The sequence below is a fragment of the Pinus tabuliformis genome, chromosome 7 (genome assembly GCF_031772625.1).
Source record: "Pinus tabuliformis cultivar Carrire ecotype Pingquan chromosome 7, CPIR1, whole genome shotgun sequence".
Classification (NCBI taxonomy): Eukaryota; Viridiplantae; Streptophyta; class Pinopsida; order Pinales; family Pinaceae; genus Pinus; species Pinus tabuliformis.
Window position 1 is genome coordinate 1,458,837,763 of NC_142293.1, and position 23,943 is coordinate 1,458,861,705.

The window sequence follows — 23,943 nt, forward strand, 5'->3', positions numbered from 1 at the left end:
CTATTATGTTATCTATGTGCTATTAACCAATTTAATATATGATTGGAAAAAAATCAATAAAAATGGAGAAAAATAACTTAACAAATTAAAATGAATGTGAAATACAAAACATAGTTACTAAATAAATTGACAATGTTAACCAAGAAAAAGATATGCCACATGTATACATCACTATTAGTGCATACACTAATTTTATAATGAACAAACCATATTTTAAATTAAATTATTAAATAAGATTTTTTTATTTTTATTATAAGAGTAATATTGTTAAAATCTCAAATCATATTTGGTGATTATCATTCTCATTTCTTTTAAAATATGCATTTAATATATTATTAAATTTTATCATATTTATTATATTCTTAATTTTAGTCTTAAAATTTATGCATTCAATTTTATATATATTTTAATTATGATATTTATAAAATTTAAATTGATTTAAAAAATGATTTTATTGTATAAATTACGATAACAATTAGATATACATAGAGAGAGAAATGATCATCAAATTTTAGAAGAAAAATAAAAATAAATTATTTCATTTTTATCTAAATATTGATATTTTATATTAATTAGCTTAGTCATATAAATTAAATGATAGATGAATTCCAATCTGCTTAAGATATTAATGCAACCAAAGAAAAAAGTTGTGGAAATAAGGTTGGCAAGGACCAAAATCTTAGGATTGGACGTTAATCAACTACGTGGAAAAAAAAACTAACCTTTTAATAAGTAAATCATTAGAGATCCTAATTTATAAAACACAAGTAATTTAATAAAGTTAATCAGATACTTTCATTAAATTGTAAGGATAAAGATAATTATTTTTAATTAAATCTTAAATATACACTTAATATTTATATATATAAAAAAAATCTCACACCCTTATTCAATATAAATACACTTATATCTAACAACTTTTTTTTCAATATTAATATACTTATAGACATAAATAAAATTATTAAAAATAAACTTACAACATTAAATGTAATCTAAAAATAGAAAACAAAACTCCACAATATTACCAATTATAATATTTTATTCCAATTATAATTTTACAATAATTACCTACCATATTTTTAAATTTTTATTTATTTTTCTTTTATAATAATCACAATTTTTTCTTTTTAATTTTGATACTTTATTTAATATTTTAAAAAATTGTTTTAATTATTTTATGCAAATTGCAATATTACCCTAAACTTAAAATTTCATGTTCATATTAACATTTTCATTCATTTTATAATATTTATGGACATTATTTATATGTAAATCAAAATACTATACATATGTAAATCAAAATACTATACGAAAAAACCAACCTTATATATTAGTAACTCAGAAATATGAATATAAATTTATTAAATATTTGTTTCAAAATAGGTATAATTTTTTTATAAGGTTAAATTTTATAAATAAAAATTTTTGGGAATTTTTTTTATTATAAATTAATGAAAATATAAAGTAAATGTAAATATATAATCAATTTTTAGTTTCATATGGGAGATCGTGAAAACTTACCTAAAAAATTATAATGCTATCACACATGTATCCCATATTTATAAAACCAACCAAAAAAATCTCATATTTATGAAACCAACCAAATTGTCAACTCCCTTATATAAATATATATTATTAAATAAAAAAAATTCTAAAATCAATATCTTCTTGATATTTCCACCGGCAAAGAATCATGTCAAACCTATATTTATATGATGTCTTTTAACTTATTTATACAATCCCTTTTAACACATTATTATTAATTAAAAAAATCAATATTTTTTTATTTAATTTTTTTAGCCCGAATGTAATATTAAAAAAATTGATTAGAATGTAAACAAATTATTATTAACCAATTTTTTTACCAGAGAAAAAGAAACTATATTTTTCTCTCAGGAATATTTATATGAGAATATTTGATTAGGGTCAAGTTTAGGTTATCCTAATAAAGAGATTCTAAATATTTTTTATTACTTTTAAAGCAATAAAATAACTCATGTTCATTTACAAAACCTAGCGAAGCACCTTTTCAATTCTAAGAGATTTATCCGTGAAGTAAGTTGCTTGTTGGCCAAAATCGGCCTACTTGTAATTAGCGAATGCTTGCTAAATGATAGCTACGTTGCCAGTTGGCCGAGGTCGACCTGCGGTTTGTGATGGCAACCAATATACCGTACCGTGATGGCAACCAATATACCGTACCAACCTATCGCACGAAACCAGTGATGTGCAGATGCCATAACCATAGCATGAAATGGCTATGGTCATACATAAAAGGGCGTACTATAAGGCATTAAAATCCCTATAGCATGGGATTTATGGCTTGCCGTCACGTCGCCAGGCCAGCCATCACGTCGCCAGTTTGAAGGACATGTACTGTGCGACAAGGCAGTGGCCGGAAAGGCACGCCTGTAAGTTTTCACAGTGTTGGGTGTGTGACTGATAAGACCGGTGACACACTACCCTCTATATCTTTCTGTCGAACACAGCCTTTTCATTTCACTCCTATTTTATCATTTGAATTGGCATCTGCAGCGTTTCAAAGTAAAGTTCACCGTTACATTTCTGAAATCCATGGCGCCATGGTGGTTTGTACCAGGGACTTTTAGGATTCAGGTAAAGAAACCTCTAGTGCTTTCTCATAGAACAATTAGTTGTTCTATTGGCCTTTTGTTTAATAAATATTTATTATCGCTGTACAGTTAGTGGAGGCCAAAATATGGAAACGGTACAGTACAGAGCTGTAAATGGAATGGGCAGAATTGAAAAGAAAAAAAACACAACGGTATGTGTTTATCTACCCATGTTTACATTTTTTTTTTCTAGAGATACATGGTAGAATGGGAAAGAAATATATGGTGTACACCGCTCTGCACATGCTTACATTTTCATGTAAATATTCTGTGAGAAGACAATGAATGGTCGTCTTAATTTCTGTCGTTGCCGACTTGGGAGTTTGAAAAATAGTGGTCGACTGAATCTTTTGTCTAACCAACATGGTCCTGTGAAACTTACGAAGAATCATTATTTCTGCAAACTATGTCGTGTTAGTGTATATAAGTCACCCATTGTGTGAGTAGTTTCCTTGCCTCACAAGGAAAAATGGGCATATTGGGGCCCCAGTTATTATGTTCCATTTGAAATCTAAGCACTCACTTTCATGTGAAATTGTATTTCCGTTCTTTAAAAACTGCAGAATAGTCATAACGCCATTGTAACACAAATATGTGCTGAATCGCCATTTGAATATAAAATTACTATACTCGGAAGCCCCCAGTTAATGCTACCAGAGCCTGCGCTTCTAGAATATTCTATTCTCTTCAGAGCCCGTGCATTGCCCATCCTAGGACCTTGCCAACAGCGTATATTTTTAAGCAACTCAAATGATTCATTGTTATGGATATTCTACAGGTTAATCACTAGCAAAAGCATAAAGCGTCGGCCAAATCTAGGGAAATTGGCACAGTGGATCTCCAAAAACCAGGTAAACAGCAATGCCTTTTTTGGTTTGTAGTAGTAAATCAATAGATCACCCAAATCAGATGGAATTTATATTCCCAAGGACTTGCAATAGAGATCCAAATATGTAAGAATTGGTAGCTTCCTCGATATGTAGAATTAAGCCTTGAAAATTTAGTGTTGGAGTGAGAGAAATTGGTAAATTAAGTCAATGGAACAAGGTGCTAGACGATTGTTTTGCTCCAATATTCAATCTTTTCAAATCATCTAGTGAACCAAGCTACCAGGCAGAGAACGCATGAATTGATTTTAGCCTACCGTCCATTAAAGCAACTCGAGGCAATAAACCAATGTCGGAAGATAAGCAGCTAGAAGAATGGTTTACAAGGAGTGAGAGTCACATAACAATCCAATATATCCCTCGTACAATATATTCAACCTTTGTAGCTAATGGAGTACATTACATCCAAATTAATGGAAGGAAATATTTTTTTTTTTTTTATACAAAATATAGTTGCTTTTAAAAATAATTTCTGAGATAAAAATAATGGAAAAAAGAAAAAGGGGACACTAACAAGACACTTCTCAATATTAACGTGAGCCCATGAATTCTGAGCTAGCTTATTGGATTGGTTCTAGGCGAATACCAGAACAGTTTGGTAGGGTGTTTCGTTTCGAGTCAACCATTTTCAAAGATGGTATTATGTGCGTGTTATTGGGGTCCGCAACTTGGTTGGTCGTCGTCTAACCCGAGATGAGTTGGTCCTCTAAGGAGGATTAAAAACCCTGGCTTGTTCCCTCAATAGAGGGAAAAATGCAGGTATTAGTTTTATGGTTGTATTATACTTTTTGAACTTTACATTTTTAATGGTACTCGAATGAATTAATAAATAAAATATATGTTGTATGGTAAAAATGTAGTGTTTTTGGTGATTAACATTTATATAGGTATTTGTTGGTGCACAATGTGGATAGGGAATGAATAGTAAATATACCACTGTAATATTAATAATGGGGTTTTTTTCTTCCATTTCCTCTCTCCATTTGTGTTGAAACTCATGTTAATATAAAAAAGAGTAATTTAAAAGGAAAAATATATGTGGTATGTTTAACCTGTAATATTTTTAGTTGTTAGCATTTATATAGGTGTTTGTGGGTGTTCAAGGTGGGTAGGAAATGAATAAAAGATATAAAAAATGTAATGTTATTTGATGTGATTTTTTTTCCAGCCTATTTGTATTTGAACACTCATTATTATTCAAAACTTTACTTAGTGTGGCTTTTATCCACTTTACTCATTGGTCCATGTATTGATTTGATTCAAAAACTCTTTATTATTCAAAACTTTACTTAGTGTAGCTTTTACCCACTTTACTCATTGGTCCATGCATGTTTCAAAGCTATGACACAAGAATGTCAACATTTTTGTGTGAATAAGGGACATTGTGTGAGTAGTTGCATTGTCGAAGGAAAAGGGGCATTGGGGGCTTAGTTACTATGTTCCATACGAAAAGAGGGACATTGGGGGCTTAGTTACCATGTTCCATACGAAAAGCTAAGCGATCAGATCTAGATTAAGTTTCAGCAATTAATCAAGTAAAGGCAAAATTAGTTCTCATTTTATGTGCCTAACTTTAGTGGGTCACTCGCTTCGGTGGTCGAAGATTCTTTATCAAATGAAAGTTAGAATTTGCATAAATGTGAGTGAGCCGATAGAAAAATCACGCGGCCTTGGCCATCATAGGACCTTCACATAGTTATAAGTAATTGTATAGTTTAATTACTAGAGAAAGCATAAAACATCGACCAAATCTAAGGAAATTGCCTCAGTGTATCTCCAATAAACCGGGTGAACAATGAAAAGGGCAACTGCCTTTTCGAACTCCAAAGATTAGGGTGAACTCTTTATGTTTTTTATATATCAAACATAACAAAAATTGAAGTGCCTCTTTCGATATTAGATCACCTAAATCAGATGGAATTTGTCTTGTTCATGTCCAAGCAGTTAAAATAGAGATCCAAATATATAAGAATTGGTAGTTTATTGGCAGTTTCTTAGATTTATAGAAATAAGCCTTGAAATTTTGTTTTTTGACTGGTAGAGGTTTGTAAATTGTTTCCATAATTGTGTTGAGAGGCTCATTCTACAGTCTAGTATAAGGAGACGTGTAGCCTAATATGAAGGGATGTGTAAGTTTGTTAGTCTGTGTGTGCTCTTTAAAATTAAAATTAATGTTAAAAATTATGCTCTAAATACAAAAATAATGCTGGTTATAATTTAAAAAAATAAATATACTCTAAATTAGTTAGAAGAAAAAAAATGTGTAAATAAGAGAGGTTTAAATATTAAACTTTTCAAAAATATTTTAACAAAAAATTTAAATAAACTATTTGAAGATCTATGTTAACTAATTTATGTAGATATCAATTTCATATATATTTATATAAAAAATAAATTTTTATGGTTAAACTTTTTATTTGGTTTATCTTTTCAATTCATTCGGTAAACCAAGCTACGAAATAGAGACCCATGAATTGATTTTAACCTTCCGTCCATTAAAAAAACTTACCCAATCCCCAATTCATTCGGTGAACCAAGCTACGAGATAGAGACCCATGAATTGATTTTAACCTTCCGTCCATTAGAAAAACTTACCCGATCCCCAAAAGCAAACTGCATTTTATAAAGAGTGAGATTCAACCCATCATTTTATTAACAGAATAAGTTGCATTTAAAAAATTCTAAGATAAAAATAATGGAAAAAGGGACCATAACAATAAATTTTTTCAATCTTAACGCCAGACCGAGCTAACTTATAGGATTGGGACAAATTCAGTTAAGTAAGGTGTTTCGTTTCGAGTCAACCAGTTTCAAAGATGGTATTGTGTTTCATTGAGTCGTCGGTAACTTTGGTTGGTCGTTGTTGATCCTCTAAGCAGGATTATAAACGCTGCTTGTCCTTCTATAGAAATAAAAATGAGGTGTAGGTTTTATAATAAAGAATTTTGATGCTTTCGAAATTTACATTTTGAATGGTATTAGAATATTTATTCAGAATAATTTGAAAGGAAAAATATAGGAAACCATATATTGAATGGTAAAAATGTAGAGTGTTTTCAATTAGTATTTATATAGCTATGTGTGGGTAAATTAGTATTTATATAGGTATGTGTGGGTAAATAGGATGGTAAGGAATAAATAAGCCATATAAAATATGTAATACTTTTTAATATTTTTATTTTTTAGCCCAAATTTTATTTAGTGTGTTTTTCTTTTTCTTTTTTTCCCTTTGCCATGTTTACTATTGAAAACCCATCATTCTCATTGGTTCATTGCATTGATTTATTTTGAAGTTATAACACAAGAATGCCAACAATTGAGTATGAACAAGTGGTTTATCGTTACTAGAAAACCATAAATGACCAACCAGATCATTGAGATTCTCCCCTCTTTGACAACCCTAGCATTGAGGTAATCGTTCTCTTTAAAATATTTTGAGTTCTTATTATTATCTTGACTGAAATTGTTTTTAAATGGAGGATGCTTCAACCTGTTGTTGCTTTAATAAAATAGACAATTGTTTTTAAATGGAGGATGCTTCAACCTATTGTTGCTTTAATAAAATGGACAAATAAGGATGGTATTGTGTGGATCTTTTAATTTATTTTTACTCTTTTCTCCAATAGAGGTTATCTAATATGGTTAGTTGGATAGATTAAAAATAAAGTCCCCCAATTGCGAATTTCTCACTCAATCAAGAGTTATGAGAGATCAATCCCTCTTAAGACGACTTGACTAGATTTTCCTGTTGTTCCCTCAAATTTATACAATTGACGAAAACTTCTATTGGTTGTGCCTTCTTTAACCTTTGTCATTTCACTAGATGACTTCTTTGACCTAAAAAAAATTAGTTGATGGGTTTGATCTCATTCCTCCAATTCATTGTATAAAGTAGTTGAATGTTAATTAGGTGATTTAGAAGCGAATATATGTTGGTTGAGTCGGGGGTCATTTATAAGTTGTTGAAGTGATGGCACGACAGTCACCGAAATATAGAAAGAAAGATCAATCCTAATGATTTATCCCCAATCATCCCTTAGATTGTGTGACATTGTAAGTAGAAAATTGCCTCTAACTTATCATATAGAGAAGAAATTTAACCTTTCTACTCATGAATAGGATACTAATTTTGATTTCCCCTTTTTCAGCTTTATTCAATAACTTGGGTGATATCATCACGCAATACTATAGTTAATATTTCTAAATGGGTGTCGACCAAATTTGCCATTGGAAAGAAAGAGCGACCATATTGGCATATTCAAGTCTTCATCACAGATGATGCTATTGCAGAAATTGAAGTGTTCAGGTGATGTGTTTATTCTTTTTATAAGAGACAACATATTGTTAATGTATATTCTCTCTATCTTATTTGAGGTCTTCAATCAAGTGTATTATATTATTATGATGCTATTGCAGAAATTGAAGTGTTCAGGTGATGTGTTTATTCTTTTTATAAGAGACAACATATTGTTAATGTATATTTTCTCTATCTTATTTGAGGTCTTCAATCAAGTGTATTATATTATTATGTGTGGGGCATGTTTGTCGTGCATGGTTGGAGAATGCTAGAAATAAAGTCCAAGTAAGGGAAAACCAAATCAACTTTTTTTGTGCTTTGGGATAAATGATGCACACATGTCAAGATGATGAATTTGTAAGAAAGATAGTGTAAAAGTTCTTTTAAGAATTCAATGAAGATAAAAAGTGTTTGGAATATTTTAAAACCACTTGGTTAGGCAACAAAAAAATATGTAAGTTTCTTGTAGGTAGGTTTAATGACTCTATTTTGCATGTCATGTGTATGGTTGTTAATGCATAACTGATAAATTTCTTTCTACAGATTGTGAGCAAAATTTTATATAAGTTTTCCACTCCAATCAAGATACAAACAATGCAATTGAATCTTACCATTGGTATATCAAGGAAATATAGTTATGTGAGAAGAAAAATGCACGTCATAGATGAGTTGATTGGTTAATTTATGTGCTGTTAACAAATTTGTATTATATTACAATCATACGCTGCATTTAAAAGAAGTTGGTTTTGTACGACCCAGAAAAATCGACGAACAATTGAATTCATTCAAGTGTAAAGCTAACCAAATCCCAAATGAAGATTGTGTTTCTGATTAAAAGAATAACAATGATTATTGGGTTCATAGCCAAAATAAGGATACCCATGATATTTTAATTTTTGCAGCAATTTCAATTTGGAAATGTACAAGGGAGTGGCAAGGGTGACCTATAGAACCATTTTATAGATCAAATCCCAAATGAAGATTATGTGCCTGATGAAAAGAGTAACAATGATTATTGAGCTCATAGCCAAATAAGGATACCCATGATACTTGGTATAATGTAATTTTTGCGGTGATTTCAATTTGGAAATGCACTTGGGAGTGCCAAGAGGGTGACTTATAGACCAATTTTCTAGATTAAGAATGATGCCATTTTGCCATTATGTCATTTATGTGCATGCACTTTCATTACCTATATTGGGAATGACGTTCCATTTTGCAAAAAATAAAGATATATAGCTGAACAAATTTTGAATACAAATACATAAATTTGGACTTTGTATATATGAAAAAGCCTTCATTGACTTTTAAATTCATGATGTGGATTTGATGTTATATTCTATCAATGTTACATTACTTTTGATAAATATAGTTAGAATGATTTTTTTTTTTTTAAATTATGAAATTTGCAAGTTAAGTTACTTATATATTTATATCATACTTGTTCTTGCATGCATGGATGTATCATGTACATAAAGAGAGTGTATATATATATATATATATATATATATGGATTTAGATTTATTTTTATTTTGAATCTATGAAAAATATGACTAAAGTTTTAAAGTACACATCTTATAATAAAATTTGTAAAAATAGATAAAGATTTGAGTCTTTACCACTTCAGTACTAACATTTAAAGATGAAAACTTTATTGGCAAGTTGCTACAATATTATTTAAGATAATGTTTTTTTTCTTTTCTTTTTGTTTTATATATATTTTAGCAATTCCTTTATTTATCTATGGTCAAAATAAGAGAATAAGAGCACAAAAAATATATATGGTGAGAATACAAAGAAGAAATATAAATGAAAAGTGAATATACATGCAGAGTGAGAGTGCACTGGAAAAAAATGTACACATGTAAAAAGACAAAACATGCATGGTAAGGGTGGCATCTTTAGAATTTATTTGATTTTTTTTTAGAACTTGAGCATAAATATAACATTAACTGTTGTAATTGTGATAAGAAACAATAGGTTGCTCTAGAAAGTTTTGTCACTCATAACACAAACTATTTTAAAGTAAAATCAATTTGAACTTGTCCAAATTTTATTATATTTTTTTTTGTTTATTATTGTTAATTTTTTATTTTTTTATTTTTTTTTATATTTCAAATCTATGGATGTACTTCTTTTTCCTTAATTGTCAAGGAAACAATTAACACAACCATATCATGCAATATCAAACACGTTATCGTGCATCTAAAGATAATATCTTTAAGTATCAAGCACATCATCCTTATATATCAAACATATCATCTTTAAATATCTAACAAATCATCCTTATTAAATTACAGTAATAAAAAGATAATCATAATATTCTACATTTTGATCTTTTATTGACCTTCATCAACCATAAGTAAGTTATTAACAAGTAATTATGTCAAAACTATGTTGTTTTCTGAGATCAAACTAAGTTTTCCATCTTCCATTAATTTTTTTCCAATACTACAAGTCAAATTAAATCTATGATCAATATAACTCCAAAATATTTATATGAAAGAAAAATACAATTACATACACAATTAAATAATAGTTTTGGAAACAAACTTATATTAAAAGTTCCAAAAACAATATAACCTTAAACAAAATTAAGCCAAACCAATTTATATAGGATAATTTTAATTAGGTGGGAAGACAATTTTAATTAGGTTTGAATTTAAAAAAAAAAATGAAAAAAAATTAAATAATTTAATTCAAAACTTATAAAAAGATAGATAGTAAATCAATATTATATTAGTTAAATCAAAATATATATTATCTAATTTATTTTATTATAATAATTAATTTTTAATTCTTAAAACAATATTAGATTAACTAAATTAAAATAAATATTATCTAATTTACTTTATTATTATAATTAATTTTCAATTTTTAAAGTGGCTTTTTAATAATTAATTTTTAATTCTTAAAACAATATTAGATTAACTAAATTAAAATAAATATTATCTAATTTACTTTATTATTATAATTAATTTTCAATTTTTAAAGTGACTTATATTAAAATTTCCAAAAACAATATAACCTTAAACAAAATTAAGCCCAACCAATTTATACAAGACAATTTTAATTATGTGGGAAGACAATTTTAATTAAGTTTTAATTTAAAAAAAAGAGAGTAAAAATAATAATAATAATAATAATAATTTAATTCAAAACTTATAAAAAGATAGATAGTAAATCAATATTATATTAGTTAAATCAAAATATATATTATCTAATTTATTTTATTATAATAATTAATTTTTAATTCTTAAAACAATATTAGATTAACTAAATTAAAATAAATATTATCTAATTTACTTTATTATTATAATTAATTTTCAATTTTTAAAGTGGCTTTTTAATAATTAATTTTTAATTCTTAAAACAATATTAGATTAACTAAATTAAAATAAATAGTATCTAATTTACTTTATTATTATAATTAATTTTCAATTAAATTAATTTTTAATTCTTAAAACAATATTAGATTAACTAAATTAAAATAAATATTATCTAATTTACTTTATTATTATAATTAATTTTCAATTTTTAAAGTGGCTTTTTAATAATGTAATGATTGTTGAGTTTCTTTTCTATTAATTTATTAATATTATATTATTAAATGTATTTTGACATTTTAAATTGAGATTTTTAATAACTATCAATTTATTAATTTAACTTCAAATATTTTAGTTAAAATAACACATTCTCACTTCAACATTTTTATACATAACATAGTTCATGCATATTTAATATTTTAAATTGAGATTTTTAATAACTAACATATATTCAATTTATTAATTTAGTTTCAAATATTTTAGTTAAAATGAAACATTCTCACTTAAACATTTTTACACATAACACACTTCATGCATATGTGAGATCTTTCACATGTTTGAAACTTCCATATATGCATATATATTGAAGTTATGAATATAAGAAAGTTGAGCATATACGAAGTATGTACCACTTCCATATATATACAAAAGTATGTACCACTTCCACATATATACAAAAGTTATGCATATACGAAAGATATAAACATATATGAAAGATGCGTATATACGAAGTATGTACTACTTCTATATATATACATATATGCAAGTTGTGCTTATATAATAGATTCACATATATAAAAGCTACGCTTATACGGAAGTTTCACATACACAAAATTCTGCACATATTTTGTATCTTATATTTTCTGTATATGTGCATATATGGAAGTTGCACATATACAAACAACACTACATATGAAGGTTGAAGTTGTGCATATATGGAAAATGCTCATATATAGTAGATGCACATATATAAAAGTTGCACATGTATAGAAGATTCACACATCTTCCATATATGCATAATTTACGTATGTACATATCTTCCATATATGCATTATTTACGTATGTACATATCTTCCATATATACATAACTTATGTATATGTGTATATCTTTTGTATATGTGCAACTTTCGTATATGGAAAATATGTGCATATACGAAAGTTACGCATATATGAAGGATATACACATATACGAAATATATGTGCATATACAAAATTGTGCATATATGGAAGATATATACATATACGAATATATGTAGGATATGTAAATATACAAAAATTGTGTATATATTGAAGATATGTGCATATACAGAAGTTGCACATTTACTATATATGCACATTTATTGTATATGTACTATTTTAAGATATGTGCATATACATAAGATATGCACATATACGGAAAATATCCACATTTATGAAAGTTGCGCATATACAAACGCTGCACATATACGAATGTTGTGTATATACGAAACATATGTGTATATATGAAATATGTGCATATATGGAAGTGACAACTTTTATATACACATATCTTCCATATATGCATAGCTTCTATATATCTACATATCTTTTCTATATGTGCAACTTCCATATATGTGTATATACAAAAATTATACATACACAGCAATATGCGCATATATGAAATATTACTTGCATATCGTGTATGAAATTAGTTGAATCACATATCTTTCTATATTCTTTTAGCACTGAGTCACTTTCAATGTATGAAATTAGTTGAATCACATATCTTTCCATATTCTTTTAGCATTGAGTCACTTTCAATGTTAGAGGCATTACTAGGACCATACAGTAAGAGAGGCCTATCCAAAATTTCCATTTGTGGCTCTTAACATTAAAGGGAAACCTTCCATGTGAGAAATATAGATGGAACATTCTACATATTAAACACGTGGACCTAGAGTTGACATCATGACATTAATTAAGAGTCTTATTTTATATGTATTTGTTCACTTTCAATGCCATAGGCATTACTAGGACCATACGGTAAGAGAGGCCTATCCAAAATTTCCATTTGTGGCTCTTAACATTAAAGGTAAACCTTCCATGTGAGACATATAGATGGAAAATTCTACATATTAAATGCATGGACCTAGAGTTGACATCATGACATTAATTAAGAGTCTTATTTTATAGGTGTTTGTCTAGGGAACAAAACAAACTTACTTGGTCCTAGGTCATGGCCATGAAGCTGTAATCTAATTACTAATTGGACTAATTAGTTCACTCTACATATAAGAATGAAGTGAAATGGTGACAAACATTCTCTCACATTACAAATGATGTCCAATGAGAAAGATTACCATACACATTACAAATGCATTGTCATGATGAATGCATACATGTTGGTCTAGTAATAAAGAAAGGTCATGCATTGAAAAATGACAATCTCAATTTTTTTTATTGTAATTTACTTGAACAATTATTAGAATTTGAGGTTAAATTTAAAATTTATATTCCATTAAAAAAATCAAAATCTTATTATAACAAAATATATATATATATATATATATATATATAATGCAATGTTAATTAATTTACATGTATAGTTGTCATAATTTTAAATATTTATTTGAACTCTTTTCACATTAGGATTTTTTATTTATTTTTACTTTTGCTAAATTAAATGAGCTATTATTAGGTTAATTTTTTTTTTGAAATTTTAATTAAAGTAATCTTATCACGTTTCATGTTTCCTTTAGCTTTAATTTAATTCAATATATTATCATTTATAACAATAGATTTATTTCAAATTATCATTATAAATATCATTAAAATAAATAATTTAATTAAAAAAATTTATGTATTTGAAATAATTCATATTGATAATAATTAAATATTATATTTGTTATGCATGATACCAAATATAATATAATAAAATAAAATAAAATAAAGTGATGTCTACAACTACGTTTTGAGTGTAAAAATAATAATTTGGGTTTATAGATTGCACATGGTTTTGGACCCATGGTTTTGGTTGCACATGGTATTATTCCTGTAGTATTTTTTTGAATAGACTATATATTTTTGTATAGACTATATAAATATTGGATGACTTTCACAAAATAAATAGAGAGTGGAAGGTAAATGACATTGGAGTGGAAGTGAAGTTTGACGTGCATTTTATTATTAATAAAAAGAGTTGTTGATCCGTTCTTGTAGTTTTTCCATGTAAAATTTGTGTTGTCTTAATAAATTATTATTGATTAAAATTTATTGTAATTTATGTATTGATTGGTGTTCAAAATATAACAATATTGAGAACATTTCTAAACATGGTTCCAATATCTAATTATAAAAATTAAAGATTTTCACAATTTTTTTAAATATATTTATCTTTTCCTTTTTAGGTGATTGCATAGTTCTTGAAAGTTAGATTGCCTTTGCATGCTTTAGATTCAGTCTCTTTTCCATAGGTAAGTGTAATAGACTACTATGGTTGTGTATCAATTAAATGATTATGGTTATGTATCAAATTGAGATTTCAAGAAAGAGAATCTAATAAAACAAGAGACATTTCCATTGTTCAAAAGTTATTGCCAACTTTCTCTCTCTCACACACACACATATATACACACACAACACTCTTTAAATAATTTCAAGGGGTTTAATTTACTATTTTGTTTAATAAAACCAAGAAAAAATGATTAGATAACTAAACTAAGTGGCTATCACAATATTATATAGTATAAACATATAAATTGTTGCATTAAAAATAATACAAATAGAGTATTGCATGAAGAGTAAACTAAAATTGAATCTTTTTTTATGACAATTCTTTATGTGGTGGCCATAAAAAACCTTAAAACTTGAGAATTTTAAACAATAAAGGAAAATTTAAGTGTGTATATTAAAGACTCCTTACTATCTTGTGAGAAGAGTGCACAAAGGACACCATCAAGTTACTAACAAGCATGTACTCAAAGAGAGATTCATGGCCATTTACGTCATTATAATAATGGACATTTACATCATGAACTTCAGGAGAATTCCAATGAATATATCATAATTATATTTTATATCCAACTCTTTTAAAGTGTATCATTATTATAAGACAAAATGCACATACAATTTCAAATACAAGTATAGTTTATATCCAACTCTTTTAAAGTGTATCATTCATATAAGACAAAATGCACATACAATATCAAATGCAAAAAACACTTCTCTGATACATAATTCTATATTGAGAGAAAGTTTAGTCTATCATTCAAAAATACAATATCCATTACAAAAGAGAAACTTCTTTTTACACAAAACACTAATTAAAACCGTAAACTTGTTCATGTCACTAAACATGGTGACTTGTTTTAGTTTTTAAGGTGGTAAGAATAGTGGGTTTAGTAAAAGCAATATTAATAAAGCATATATGCTCTATGTATTGGTTTTTAGACTTGAACCCATGTGCTTTCAAGTCTTTTGGTTTAATTTTCGTTCTTTTCACCATCCCAAGATCATTTTCCCTTTTTGCCTTCTACAAAAGTTAGAACATAATCAATAAATATGGAAATTAATATCAACATAATAAAAAAATGGTTCAATAAAAATGTGAAATTGTATGGTTATAATGAATAGATGGGGACCATGCAAAATGGAAGAAGACACAATGCATTGAAAAACTAAATGTGAAATGGTATGGTTATAATGAATAGATGGGGACCATGCAAAATGGAAGAAAACACAATGCATTGAAAATTATGTAATTATAAAGTATAATAAATTATATGTCAATGTATTATGAGCTATCATATATGGTAAACAACTTATTTCTCTTAAATTCCCTTGAAGACGAAGTGAACATCTTAATGATTGTGAATAATGTGACTTTGGTTGCATCACTTTCTTGCTATCTATATGGCCATATGCATATGGTCAAGACCATGACCATGTTCTGGGGTTTCAATTGATTGTAATGGTTCCAAAAACAATGTTTTCATCCATTTTCTTTCTTATCATCTTATTAAAATACAATAATAAATAATAAAAAACTATAAAAAATAAGATATATGTTTTATCCCTTCTCATCCTTGTAAAATATAGTAATATGTATGCTAATGTTGATGTGAAATAGTTTGAATGGAAACAAAACTTACTTACAAAACTGGTTGAAATCTAGGTGAACGTCACAATGGCTTACAACTTAATGTATGTTGGGTTTCTGAGTTACTAGATCTAAAATCAACAACTTGATGTATGTTGGGTTTCTAAGTTACTAGATCTAACATCAATGACCAAATAATGTGGATATCTATCTATGGAATTATGTTCATTAAGTTAAGAATATCAATAAAAATGGGAAATTAGCATACAATTCATACTAAAAATAAACATGGCATTTAATGTGAAAATGTCTTGAAAATAAATGCAAGCAAAAATTGGACTCATGTGAGTACTCTTTGTTAAATCTATATATTTTAAGATATGGCTATGCTCATCTACTTCTTCTGGTACATCATTAAAAATCCCTTCCCTTTATTTTTGTTGCAAAGTGGTTTCTATGTGCTTAGTTGTGTCCTTACCTCTACGAGGTAGACTTTGGTCCCAAAAATCCATTTTGTCATTGATTTTATGTCCTTAATTGTGTCCTTACGTCTACAAGGTAGACTTTGGTCCCAACAATCCATTTTCTCATTGATTTTGAGTTTTGAAGCATGGTCAAGTTCATCGATTGTAGAAACTCACTGCATAAAATTTTTTCAATGAATTTAACATGTAATCACATATTCATATTATTATAACAAGACACACATAACCATGCCAATAAATACTTACAACAAAATTAATTTATTCATGAGCAAATCTTTTATATGCTTATTTGCACCCACGATATAACCTTGCATCTACATCATATTGAACTTTTTCATTCTGTTTTCTAATCTTGCTTGACCACTTGACCCACGTATAGCATTATGGTCTTTTTATCTCTATCTCCCTCTTAGACGTGGAGGAATTTGAAGGAGATTCTATATCATTATGCGATGGTAATCTTGCTTGGCCAATTGACCCCACGTCTAGCTTGGCCAATTGACCCCACGTCTAGCATTATGGTCTCTTTATCTCTGTCTCCCTCTTAGACGTGGAGGAATTTGAAGGAGATTCTGTATTATTATGTGATGGTAATTGGGTCCACTTAATTTACACCCACAAAATCACCAATTAAACAAGAAAATAATTGTTTGGTACCTTGGACAATGACATTCCATTCATGTTTATTTTCTTTCATTTTCTCAATTCCTTGTACATATATAGTCATTTCCTTTTAAATAAAAAACATTGGTTTTAAAAAAAACCATAAAACACAAGTATATAATAAACAAGGTACAATATATCACCTCATGATAAATGTGACTTATTGTATCTCACTTTTTAACAATATATCATTAATTTAGAAACAACATTTTGTATATTACTAAAAAAATATAATAAGAATCTATTTACCAAATTGAATCTTATATACCAGATTGAAATTAATGGGTTCAAAATCATTTTTTATACAAAAGTATTTACATTGATCAGATTCTATTTATGCAGTCAAAGATAAATATGAGAAATTTCTTTACGCAATGAAAAATAATTGTGAGAATATTATCTAAATGCCATAGAAATAAATGAAATGAAACAAATATCCCTCAAATCAATTGAACTACATCTCTTCAAATCAATTGAACTACATCTCTTCAATATTATATTATATTATAGATATCATCCTATCATTCTTCAATATAATAATAATCATATTATTCTTCAATATTATAAATATCATCTTATTATTGAAATTTAGTAATAAAATGAGAATGAATAACTATCTAACATTCATAACATATGAATATGTAGATTTACTACAAGTCTGGAGTTTATTTACTCTAAAAGTGAATATGTAGATTTACTATAAATCTGGAGTTTATTTACTCTAAAAGAGTTTTCTCGAGTTTTAACACAATCCCTTCATGTCAAACAGGAAGCCATACCAGTGAGATCTGACACTCCAGTAAGTTGAAACTTCTATCTCACTCGGAATCTCCCCTATAATAAAAACTGCATGTAAATGTTGCGTAGTTGCACTTAGAAAATGTGACTCAACAAAAATCTCGAGTTTTAACACAATCCCTTCATGTCAAACAGGAAGCCATACCAGTGAGATCTGACACTCCAGTAAGTTGAAACTTCTATCTCACTCGGAATCTCCCCTATAATAAAAACTGCATGTAAATGTTGCGTAGTTGCACTTAGAAAATGTGACTCAACAAAAATTTCGTAATGCTTGCACTTAGTTAAAAGCATAATAAACCCATGTTAAGCTCTGTTTTGCATACTCCATTCCTCAGAGCTACAACTAGTAAAATTGGCTTAGATACGTTTGTTAAAAACATTCTTTAAACGAATCAAGTCAATGCCTTTTCATGTAAAAGGAAATCTGATCATTATGGACAACATCAATTCGATTACACATTGCAAACCTACTGCGCACATCTGTGAATCTTTACGTTTATATATACATGGGACCATGTATACAAATATATTGCCATAAATATTTTGAGCACGGCCCTTAACAATTGCCTCATCTGTGAATCTTTACGTTTATATATACATGGGACCATGTATACAAATATATTGCCATAAATATTTTGAGCACGGCCCTTAACAATTGCCTTCATGTATGGTCTCTCGTCTGTTTTCTCACTCTCTGTCACTCTCTGGTGGGTCGTATATCGCTGATGCTATGAAAATTGACGTGCATTTCTTCTTTTGAGTTTCTAAGCAAGATGCACTTAATTACATTGCATTCTGAAATGATCTCTGGGTCTGAGCTTGCTATGTTTTAATTGTTACATGATCTTGGTGTCTTATATAGCTGTGCTTTAATGAGACCTAGATTTGTGTATACACCGAATTTAGCCATTTGATTTGAATTTGTGTATCATATATTAATAACCCTGTAGTAAATAAAATCTTATTCTATTACCTCTTGTGATGGCTGTCGTATTCTAAAAAAATAAATACCAAAATATAACGAGGATTGCATGATCGACAATTAGCAATTCCAGGAATACGCACGCGATATGGTCCATGTTATCTATACTGATAAATGGTTGCTTTGTTTTCACCAGTTGAAATTGGCGTATGATACAGTGCTCCTTTTTTTAGTTTACTGGTGGAAACCTTTCCATTTTTGTGGCACACAAAATTGATTTTATGCTAATATGTTTCGATCCCTTGTTTATGTATCTTACTACTGAGACCATTAAAGGGGCTGATGTCCTCCATCTATGGTCTTTCTTTACTGAGCATGCAATGACCACTTGTATTTTTATCGTACTTTTAATAAAATTTGTTTCTGGTTTGGTAAAAGTCTTTCGAATTTACCTCGACGCCCGACAATATCAATTAAAAATTTAATACTAAAAATTTGTAATTGCTTGAGATTAATATGATTAAACGATGCAAGCTATTTTTAAATAGTTTTTAAATTTATAAATTAATAAATATTTTTAATTAAAATAAAATATTTATAAATATATTTTTATGAGAGAATTTTTTTTAATATTTTAAATAATATTAATTTCAAGTAATTACCAGTTTTTGATATCAACCAGTTTTTAATTCATTCGAATTGAGTGATACATTAATATAATTAAAGAGTAATGTGATAGGATATCTATCATCGATATAAAATAATATAAAATTAAATTAGTTACACATATAGTAGTGTTGTATAATGTTCAAGATATTAATGCTGAATGTTTTAAGTTTAGTTTAATTATCTAATAATTTTGTTTTTAGTATATTTTTTATTAATTTAATTTCTAAAAAGGTTACATATGAATTAAAAGAAAATATCCAATATATTATTTTATGTTACTTTGTAATATGATTTCTCAAAATTATATAGTATTTACTTTTGGAAAATGTATTCTTTATATTTTATTGGAATTTAAATTGTTTAGGTTTTCAAGGAAATATTATGAGTTAAGATAAATATGATGTATTTCTTATCTATGTACTAATTGTTAAGTAGAGAGATACACTATTGAATATATATTAAAATTTAACAATATAGGTAAATATTATTTTATTTAAATTTAATGGTATTATATTATTGTAAAACTAATACTATTTTCTATTGGTGTTGTCTATTGACAATTTCGTTTAGAATGTATTTCTTTACTGGAATTCAACAATTATTGGATTGTAAAATTTCTAGTGTTTCAATTATGATTTTAATATTATAAATAGATTCAAGGTCATCAAAAACCCCTTGGAGTAGGTTAAATTCTACTAGTTGGCAATTGTAACTTGGTTTTTTAACCAAGACGACTATTTAGACTATGCATTTTACACTAGTCAAGAAGTTATGTTATTAATTTGAACATTTAAGTGCTTTCCCATCACTCAATTCCTATGAGATCAAAGATTATAATCAATGTCAACAAGTTCTCACTTTGTATACATGATTCATATGCATGTAATTTTTAGATCAATTAGTTATGATGTTATGTATGAAACAAAGAATGATCCTATAGCTCAAGTTCATATATACAAGGAAAGTTTAGACCTAACCAGTTGCTTAAAAAAAAAAGTATTTTGAAACTAATACCAAGCTATTCTATTTTAGTTTCTAATTTCAAAGTATTGAATCTAAATTTCCAAGTGTAATTTTATAAATTGTTTTTAATTGAAGAAAAAAGATGGGGTTATGATAATATCAATTTTTTTGTGAGCCAATTCTATTTTTATTGGTCTTTATTTACAAAGAATGGGAAAACACGTTGTTTTGCAAGAATTGCTTTTAGCTATGTTTTTTCAAAATGACATTTGTGTTGTTTTTTTGTTTAATTGTGTATTGATATTTACAGTTATTAGTTTGATAGATCACCTATTTTCTAAAACAAATAAGTAAACAGCTAGAGAAATTTGACATTTGCTTCACTTTGCATGAAATCAGCAACAAGAGTAAAGAGTACAATTTGACATTTGCTTCACTTTGCATGAAACCAGCAACAAGAGTAAAGAGTACAAAAGGGTATTTGTTGGTTATTAGTTTTCAGAAGTTTTATTGTCTAGGTCATAGACTTGCCAAGGTTCATGTGCTGCATTGTAAAAATAATGTACATATATTGTAATGTTTGGAATAACAGAACAAAGAGGTGAAAAGAGTACAAAAGGGTATTTGTTGGTTATTAGTTTTAGAAGTTTTATTGTCTAGGTCATAGACTTGCCAAGGTTCATGTGCTGCATTGTAAAAATAATGTACATATGTTATAATGTTTGGAATAACATAACAAAGAGGTGACTTAGTCTAACGACATGGATTGTAGAGCTAAGAATAGAGAATTCCTATTAGGGATGATATCTATTATTTGGAAAATAAGAAACATGAACTTGACGATAAGAATTAAATGCTTAGTGCTCCATGAAGTAAAGGCGGTGGTTCATGAAATTAAATGGCATTAGGAAAATATTCAGGTCCATGCTTTTTTGAAATAATACAAGGAGAATAAGGGAACAAAATTTATGGACCGATTGCAAGAATAAGAATGTTGTAATAAGGGAGGGACAAAAGACTTTCTCCAAAAGAAAAAGAGGCACTTGGAAGAGAGACTTTCTCCAAAAGAAAAAGAGGCACTTGGAAGAGGTGATGTGGATAGAGTGCTAGCTTCAGTTTTACTGCAGACAAAAAAGATAAATGTTGTATGATTACAATTTCCAATTAATGGGTTATGTTTCATTGTCATTGTAATAGATATGGATAAATAGCAAGGAGAATATGTGTTGTTTTGAATATATCTATTATGCAACTGTGAACCAATATTTTCCTAATTTGTATATTTATTGTGGTTATGATTATGCATGGGCACATCTGTCCTATGGTTCCATGAAAAAATAAATAAGTTAATATAGTAAACAATAGTAATAACAAAGTGTTCGAAGTTCAAACTAAAGAAGGTTCCCATAAAATTTTTCTGTAAATGCTTAGTGATATCATAAAAATTTCAAGAAATGAAGTTAAATATCTCAATGATATATTCAAATTGTAAAACAAGATCAGTTAGAACAATTGGGTTCTAAGAGCGTTTGTATTAATGTACAAATATATGCCAGAGACGCTTTGTTTGATATAGATGGTCAATGTGTACATTGAGATATTTGTTTGAAAAATACTATTTTGATAGACAAAAATCTGTGAAACATAAAAGAAATGTACTCAGGCTGATCATGTCTTGTTTTAGTGCTTTTATAGGCTTTAGCCTTTATTGTGCACGAGCTTCCATTCTTGCCACAGGGAGTAGCGTTGAGGAGTTGTTGAGAGAGTTCCTATGCATTGTAAAATAGTTGGTATGTGGCAGGTGAGTTGGAAGCCCGATGTAAGGTGGCTCCAAGCTTCTGTCAGATAAGGATTGCAAGAGCATCTGTGTCACCATGCGAGGAATTCTCTACCCGAAGGAAAATAAACACCACGGGATAGAAATTCCTTGATGTAACTATCATCCAAGCTCAGAAGGGGTAACACCATGGAACATATTAGTATGACTTCGACAAAGTGGCGAGGTGCTCATTTATATCTACATATGAAACGAACTCCTGAGAGCATCTCGTAATCGAGAGGATTAGCTGGAGGTAGTTGATGCATCAATACACTTGGTCTGTGAGGACCATACATAAACGTCGAATAAAGAGTATGTGTGGTGCATAGCCAAAGGGCCATGGCACAACCATTCTTGAAAAATAAGAAACAATGTTCAATGTCGATAAAAGGGGCAAAATGCTGAATTTATAGAGAGAATTGGATAAGGCTTATCCTGTTGCAATTAGGACCTTGGGCGGAAAAACTTGTGATTAGGGCAGCACGATTCTACTACGATTGACATCATACAAGGATTATTTGCAGGGTTCAAGAGACATGGTGGGTAATGGAGAGTGGCAGGATGAAATAATAGTTGCATAATAGAATAAGAAAAAAGGTGCCAAAATCCATTTACTTCAAGCTTGAGAGGTCGGGCCGTATTCATTTGTAGTCACTTTAAGTTGGTGGTTGTGTGGTTAGGAGATTGGGTAGTCGGGAGGCTATATTTTTTGTCAATTTTTTTGTTTGTTTGTTTGGATTTGATGTTCGAATTAATATTGGGTTGATTGTATAGTCGAGAGGTCAAACAATTAGGCGTTTTTTGTTTTATTGCAATTATTCTATCATCGGCCAACTATACCATAGTCAGAAAGTTCGCTAGTTTGATATTCGAGAATACTGAGGTCTAGAAGTTGAGTAGTTTCATAGTCGGACAATATTCAGGTTGGGAGTTTGCTTGGATTATTTATAAAAATCATAGTCACTCGGTCTTCTAAATCGGGTGGACAGAAGTTCGGGTCGTTTGATAGCTGAGTGGTTTCATTAGTTCGATAGTTTCATAGTCGCGCATTGCTAAAGTTGGGAGGTTGATGGTTGGAGAATCGACAACGTTCAAGTTAGAGGTTAGGCCAATAATTTATAAAAAAAATTGTAGCTACTCTGTGTTGGTAGTCGGGTGGTCGAAAGGTCAGCTAGTCGGAAGGTCGTATTTCTTTTTTACAAAATGTTTATGGATTTGACTTGCGATGTAAATTTAAAAATAAAAATAAAAAATTGTTTAAGGCTCTTGTTTTTTATGCATTTTGTAATGAACAAAAGAAAAAATTGCAGAACAGAGAAATAAAGGGGACTAGATTTTCAGTAACTGACTCTAAAAGCATGAAAAGTACAAAATCATTGTTGTGATTATCACATTTTTTTAATACTTTTGCGAGTCGAATGT

At 28.4% G+C, this 23,943-nt stretch overlaps 1 long non-coding RNA gene across 2 annotated transcripts; it reads left to right on the plus strand.

The window, feature by feature from the left end:
- The first annotated feature begins 2,511 nt into the window (after positions 1 to 2,511).
- Positions 2,512 to 8,014, plus strand: LOC149253271 (uncharacterized). 2 transcript variants are annotated; one of them, XR_016266180.1, is made up of 4 exons: positions 2,512 to 2,616; positions 2,703 to 2,785; positions 3,412 to 3,484; positions 7,669 to 8,014. It is a non-coding gene; the product is annotated as an uncharacterized LOC149253271 (long non-coding RNA). The 2 variants fall into 2 exon arrangements; XR_016266181.1 differs by lacking the exon at positions 3,412 to 3,484.
- The last annotated feature ends 15,929 nt before the right edge of the window (positions 8,015 to 23,943 follow it).